Genomic DNA, 7188 nt, shown 5'->3' on the forward strand with positions numbered 1-7188 from the left:
CATTCTTTTATAACACTTTTTCTGGTTCTGTATTGTTAAAACTAATGGCTCTACTTTCATTCTTAGCTTTAATGTGAGCCTTCTCATTTTTTTTCTTCTTGGTCACTCTAATAGTTGCCAATTTTGTTAATCATTTCAAAGAGCTAACATCTTGTTACACTGATTTTCTCCAATTTTCTATGCCTACTTCATTTATTTCTGCTTCAAATATAATATTTTTCTGCCTTCTACTTGCTTTGGAATTAATATGCTGTTTTTTAAGGTGGAAAGTTAGGCTTTTGATTTGAGATTATTTTGAATTTTAATATAGGCACTTACAACTATAAATATTTCTCTAAGCACTCATTTTGTTGCATCCCATACATTTTTATATGTTTTTGATTTTAATCGTATCAAAATGTTTTCAGTATTTTCTTGTAATCTTTTATTTGACTTAATGGTGCTTTAGAAGTGTATTTGTTAATTCATTCATATTTGTTATTTTCTCAAATTTTAACATTTATTAATATTTTAATCTCATTCTATTGTAGTGGGAATACCTAGTTTGTATAATTTCAGTCTTCTCCAATTTATGAAAACATATTACATGGCCTAACGTATTGGTCTAATCAGAGAATGTTTCATGTGTGTTTGCAAAAAATGTGTGTTCTGATGTTCTAGAACAAGAATTTTCTAAACATCTCTTAGGTCAGGTTGGCATATTGTGGTTTATTGTTTAAATTTTCTGTTTCCTTGTTGATATTCTGCCTAGTTTTTTTATACGTTACTGAAGATCAGTTATTGATATCCCCAACTATTAACGTTTTCTTGTCTACTTTCCTTTAATTTATGTTTTATGTATTTTAAGTCTCTCTTGTTAGGTGCATATATATTTATATTTTCATATCTCCTTGATAGACACTTTTTATCATTATGAAATCTTGATTTTCTTGCTAGTAAATTTTTTAAAGTTTATTTTGTTTGATATTAGTGTAGCAACTTCTTTGATTATTGCTTGCATGATGTATCTTTTCTCATTCTTTTGATTTTAGCATATTGTACTTTTTTAATGTACATTTCCTTTAGACAGTATATAGTTGTGTCATGTTTAATTTATTCTGAGAATCTCTGCCTTTTGGTTAGAGTTTTTAATCCATTTACATATGTATATATATGTAGTATTATATGTGTGTGTAATAAACCTTACCATTTTAAACACTTTAAGTGTATATTTCAGTGGCATTTAGTGTATTCACAATGTTGTTAAATTATCACAGCTCTTTAGTTCTAGAACGTTTTCGGCACCAAAAAAGAAACTCCAAACCCATTAAGCAGTCACTCATTTCTCTTTCTCTTACCCCTTGGACACCACTAATTTGTTTTCTGTCTCTCTAGATTTGCCTATTCTGAAATTTTTGGTATAAATAGCATCTTTTGTGGCTTTTTCTTTTCTTTTTTGTTTTTTTTAAGGGGATGAGTACCTGGCTTATTCACTTGGCTTAATGATTTAAGGCTCATTCATGCTTTATCGCTTATCAGTACATCATTTCTTTTTTCGGCTGGATAATATTTCAATTTATGGATATGCCACATTTTGCTTATCCATACTTGAGGTGATAGATGTTAAGTTGTTTTCTCTTTTCAGTTATTATGAATATTGTTGCTATGAACATTCATGTACAAAGTTTATATTTGAACACATTTTTGGTTCTTTTGGGTATAATTATGTGTTTAATTGCAGGATCACGTGTAATTTTTTTTAACTTTTGAGGAATATTTAAATTGTTTTCTGCAGTGACTGTACTATTTAATATTGTCACCAGCAATGTATGCAGGTTCTAACATCTCCACATCCTCATCAACACATTTGATTTTCTGTTTCTTTTCTAACTATAGAAATAGTAGGGAATATAAACTGGTCTCTTGTTGTGGGTTTTTGTTGCACTTGCTGATACTAGTGGACTTATCTACCATTTTACTATTTAGTTTTGATACATCTTATGTCTTTTTTTTATCTCTCTACTATTTCCTTCTTTTGCATTTAATAGATGCTTTCTTGTGTGCTATTTTAATTCTCATTTTATTTCTTTCTCTACAAATTTTTACTCAGTTTCTTAGTGGTTTTCCTGGGGATTACAACTGATGTACTAAGCTAAACCAGTCAAGTTTAGATTAATAACAATCTTCAAAGGCATACAAAAATGCAAATGTATATAGAAATTAATAACTTTTATTATTATTATTTTACTTTAAGTTCTGGGGTACATGTGCAGAACATGTAGGTTGTTACATAGGTACACACGTGCCATTGTGGTTTTCTGTGCTCATCAACCCGTCACCTACATTAGGTATTTCTGCTAATGCTCTCCCTCACCAACCCTCCACCCACCAACAGGCCCCAGTGTGCGATGTTCCTCTCCCTGCGTCCTTATGTTCTCATTGTTCAACTCTGGCTTATGAGTGAAAACATGCAATGTTTGGTTTTCTGTTCTTGTGTTTATAGCTAAATAAATAAATCAATAAATATCTTGAGAAAAAATAAATCAGTTTGAAAGTAAAAAATAACAGTAATATTTAATTTTAAAGGTATACAGAACATTGTCCCATATAATTCTTTTTCTTCTCCTTCCTTTATGTATTATAAAATCACCAAATACATCATCATTATTGCATTATACAACTATTTTTTAAATTAGATAAGTTTAGGAAAGCATTACAAATAAATACAAACTTACACTGTCCCTTACATTTAGCTATGTAGTTACATACACCAGTGATCTCTATTTTTCTGACTGAATTTGAATTACTGTCTCGTGTTCTTTCATTTAAAACTGAAAGACCCCAGTATTATTTGTAAGGCACATCTGCTGGCAATTATTTATTTCAGTTACTGTTTATCTGAGAATGGTTTAATTAATCTTCATTTCTTAAAGATAGTTTTGTAGTTCATAAAATTCTTTGTTGAGGATCTTCAATTTCAGCAGTTTGAGTATATTTTCCCACTAACTTCTGTACTGCATAGTTATTGATGACAATTCAGCAGTTAGTCTTATTGACTATTTCTTGTATGTGATTAGTTGTTATTTCTCTTTCTGCTTAAAGATTTTATCTTTATCTTTGACTTCAAAGAGTTTGATTATGATATTTGTAAGCACAGATCTCTGAGTTTATCCTATTTGGAGTATGTTGAATTTCTGAGATGAGTAGAATAATGATTTTTATCAATTTGGAATAATTTGGTCATTATTTCTTTACATTTTCTCTCTGAACCCTTCTCTTTACTCCTCTGGGATTTCCATTTTGTGTAACTTAATATGCTTAATGGTTCTCCATGTGTGGCTGGCTCTTCTAATATTTCTTTATTTATTTCTCTTTTTCAGACTAGATAATCTCACAATTATCTGCAAGTTTGCTGATTATTTATTCTGCCAAATTAAATCTGCTATTTATCTCTTGCAGGTAATTTTTTTAAATTTCATGCATTGTACCTTTCAATTAAAAATTGCTCTTTGGTAATTTGTATAATTTACAAATTATTATTCATACTCTATTTGGTGAGATTTAATTTTCATACTTTTCTTCAGTTTTTAGACATGGTTTTCTTTAGTTTTCAACATCTTTATTGTAATAGATGAATAACAGTGTGTGTTTAGTAAGCAATGTCCGGGTTTCCTTAAGAAGAGTCATTGGCCAAACTTATCCACTTACATGAATGTTTAATAATTTTGTTGTTTATATGTTGAAAACTGGATTTTAAAATAACAAAATATGGCCGTTTTGGAAATCAGATTGTTCCCTCTTTCCTGATGTTTGTTATTTACTCCCTTGTTTTAAACGTATGTTGTTGTTGCATGTTGCCATTGCTGTCGTTGTACTGGTGTTATTGTTGGTGTTTAGTGATTTTCCTGAATGAATTCTGTAAATTCTGTGTTCTTTGTCATATATCTCCACTGCAATCTCTGCTTAGCTAGTTCATTAGTTAGCTAGTGATGGGACAGAGATTTTCTAAATACCTAGAACCTATGTCCCTCAGTCTTTACCAAATATCTGCATGTGTGTTTTGGGCATGTCTCCAGTGATTTAGCAGGCATTTAAAACTCCAGTGATTCACTTTCTGTTTGTGCTAAGCCTCAAGGTCAGTCAGCTGTGAGAATGTAGACCCTTCTCTGATCTTTGCTTGTCATCCACACAGCCCTGTATATTTGTGAGGCTTTCTAGAGTCTCAAGAGTATTTTAGAGATTTTCAAAATGTCCTATGGTCTTTGGATTATCCCCTCTACTTCCCCTTTTGATTTTACTCACAAACTTTAGGTTTGCCCCAGTTGTCAGTGTCACCTGAGGCAACTGTGGTTGATTTGTGGTTTTTGTTGTTGTTGTTCGTTTGTTTTTTTATTTTGTTTTGTTTTGTTTTTGTTTTAAACAAAAACCCAAGATAAAAACCGTTTACCTTGAACAGGTCAAATAAAACCAATCCCTGAGACAGGAAGTTCTAGGCATCTGACAACCAGGTGAAGTGGTGAAAATCATCTGAGAATTGTCTTTCAGGGACTCCAAACCCATTCAACCCCTACAGAGTTTGTTAGCTTGCTGTTCTCTTGACTCTCATGATGGGGAGGCTACTGATTTTCAAGACTACCACGCAGTCAAGGAAAGATGGAAAGGAATACACTAAGTTTATAATGCTATAACCCTCACTTTTCTTATCAAGGTCCTGCCATTTTTCTTGAATATACTTTTGGGAGATTGATGCAAGTCTTGAGTTAATTTTAAGAGTTTGAAATTTTTATTTTGTCAATTTTTGCCAGCGTTTTCATAGCTCTTTTGTAAGAATAGATTTTTGAATGTCCTTATTCTACTTGTCCAGAATGCTTATTCTGCTAGCCTTGTTTACTCCATGTATAACTTTGCCGAAAAATGTTTTGTTGTACTCATTCAAATGATATGTCACCTGAATGAATAGAAGATTCTTGACTATGTTTAATTATTAGAACTCAGCTGGTAATTAATGATGTAATACATAAATAGTTTTACTTATATCATTGGTAATTTAAAATATGTTGAAAGCAACGAAAACAATAGTAGTTGCCAATTATTGAGTTCTTACTATACACCAGAATTTATGTTAATTCATTTGCTTGTATACTTTAGTCCTTAACACGCTTATTATAATATTAACATATAAGGTTCATCCCAGAGAAGATGAAAAATGGAGGCTGATAGACTATACACTTCCATGATTCAACATAGATAGAAAGTGTGGACGTTAAGATGAGCTTCTGATCTTGTCTTACTTCAAAGCCTATGCTTCAATAAGTGCCCTTTACTGTCCCTCCAATGATTAATGACTTGAGCTTTCCAAAAGGAAAAGTTTGTAGCATAAAAACTATTGATTTTTTCTCTTTTGATTAAGTTTAGTTAAATCCATACTTAAGTGGTAGCATGGCACAGTATAAAGAGATATGAAGAGGAATAAGGAAACCTCTAGTTCAAATCTCCTGTCAACATCTAACCACAGGAGTGAGGCTGTGAGCAACAGAGTAACTGAAACAAAATGCCATTTTAGTTAGTTCAGAAAAATAAGTTCCTTCTTGAATATACATCAGTGGAAGCCAGTGCATTCTTTGTTCAAATTATCTAGAATCGCCATATTTTCAAGAAGTTTGAAAGTGTATTTTTTTTCATTTCTTTATATTCAGAAAACCATATTACTGGGTAGCATTTATAAAGGGATCAGCAGGCATCAGCTGGGATTTTGCTGATTAATTTTGGATAAGCTGCAATAACATTACTGGCTACTTAAGGGTTAGACTCCACATGAAGCATTATTAAGATTTCTTAACTCTGCCGGAGTCCTACATCTCCCAGTAGTGCTTATATGCATCCATCTTTGTCTTTTTCTCTATCTGTATGTAATAGTATTATAAAATTCAGTTATTGCAGCATTCAGAAATTTTCAAATATAAATATACCATTTTATACATAAAATCAGTAAATGTTTTTCATATGAAAACAATCTTAACATTGAAAGAATAGGTTTTAAAGACCTCCATTTGGCCTTTGAAAATGGTCAATGTTATCTATTCTAAACTTTTATAGCATATATTGTTGACATCATAAGCATAAAACATATTGCTATGCTTCCTACAAACATATACTGTCAAGGAAGGGAGAAAAGCTGGTTAAATTATGAACTAGCTGTGTAATCTGCAGAGTGCTTTTCAACCTCATCAGTCTCATTTATGGTATTGACTTCATAATATTCTGATATTTTATTATGTTATCTGCATTTGAATTAAATTTTAAACTTCTAAAACACATTCTCAATAATAACCTCTCAAGCTCAGAACAAAATGTTAGGCAGATGCAATTACACCCATCTCAAAGACCAAGAAACGAAAGAGCTAAAGCCCAGATACTAGGAAATACAAATGGGTATCACAGCACTGAAATCTAGGGCATACACTTTCTTCTATACCATTTTTATACAAGAATATAGTATAAATATACACATGTATGCATATATACACATAATTATTTTTAAAAATGTACATGTAATAATAATATATACTGACCTATTCAATTTATACACATGACCATTTATATTTTATATTGTCATTATTAATAGGTAACATTTCAATTAATATTGCTTTTTACAATAGACAGGATTAGGATACAGGAATAGGGGAGGATACACTGAATGCTAGGACAGATGAAAGTGTATTTGCAATGGATTCGATATAGCATCTTAAAAAGCTGTAGCATTTTAAATTGATGCTTTATAATCAGCTTCTTTAAATCTGTATTGGGAAGAATGGCATTTGATACAATCAGAGATTGAAAGGAACCAAGTTAGAATCTTTAAGTAGCTTTTGTTATTTTGATAACAAACTGTCATAGCAATAACTGACCTAGAAAACCCTATGATTTAAAACTTCTTCACATGGGAGCTCCTTATTATCTCCACAGGCCTGGTTATAGCAACACCTATTAAAGAAATCATTATATCTCTCATGTTCCAGTAAGAAGGACTTTTGTTGTGTTTTCTTTGTTGGCACATGTACATAATGGAAATCACTAATGGGACAGCATCCACTGGACTGTTGTGTATCTTATTAAAAATAGTATGTGTCCCCATGAACTGTCTTAACAATGTGTTATAATTATTTCTTCTTCTTCCTCCTCCTCCTCCTCCTCCTCCTCCTCCTCCTC

Source organism: Colobus angolensis, unplaced genomic scaffold, assembly GCF_000951035.1.
Source record: "Colobus angolensis palliatus isolate OR3802 unplaced genomic scaffold, Cang.pa_1.0 Scaffold268, whole genome shotgun sequence".
NCBI classification, from domain to species: domain Eukaryota; kingdom Metazoa; phylum Chordata; class Mammalia; order Primates; family Cercopithecidae; genus Colobus; species Colobus angolensis.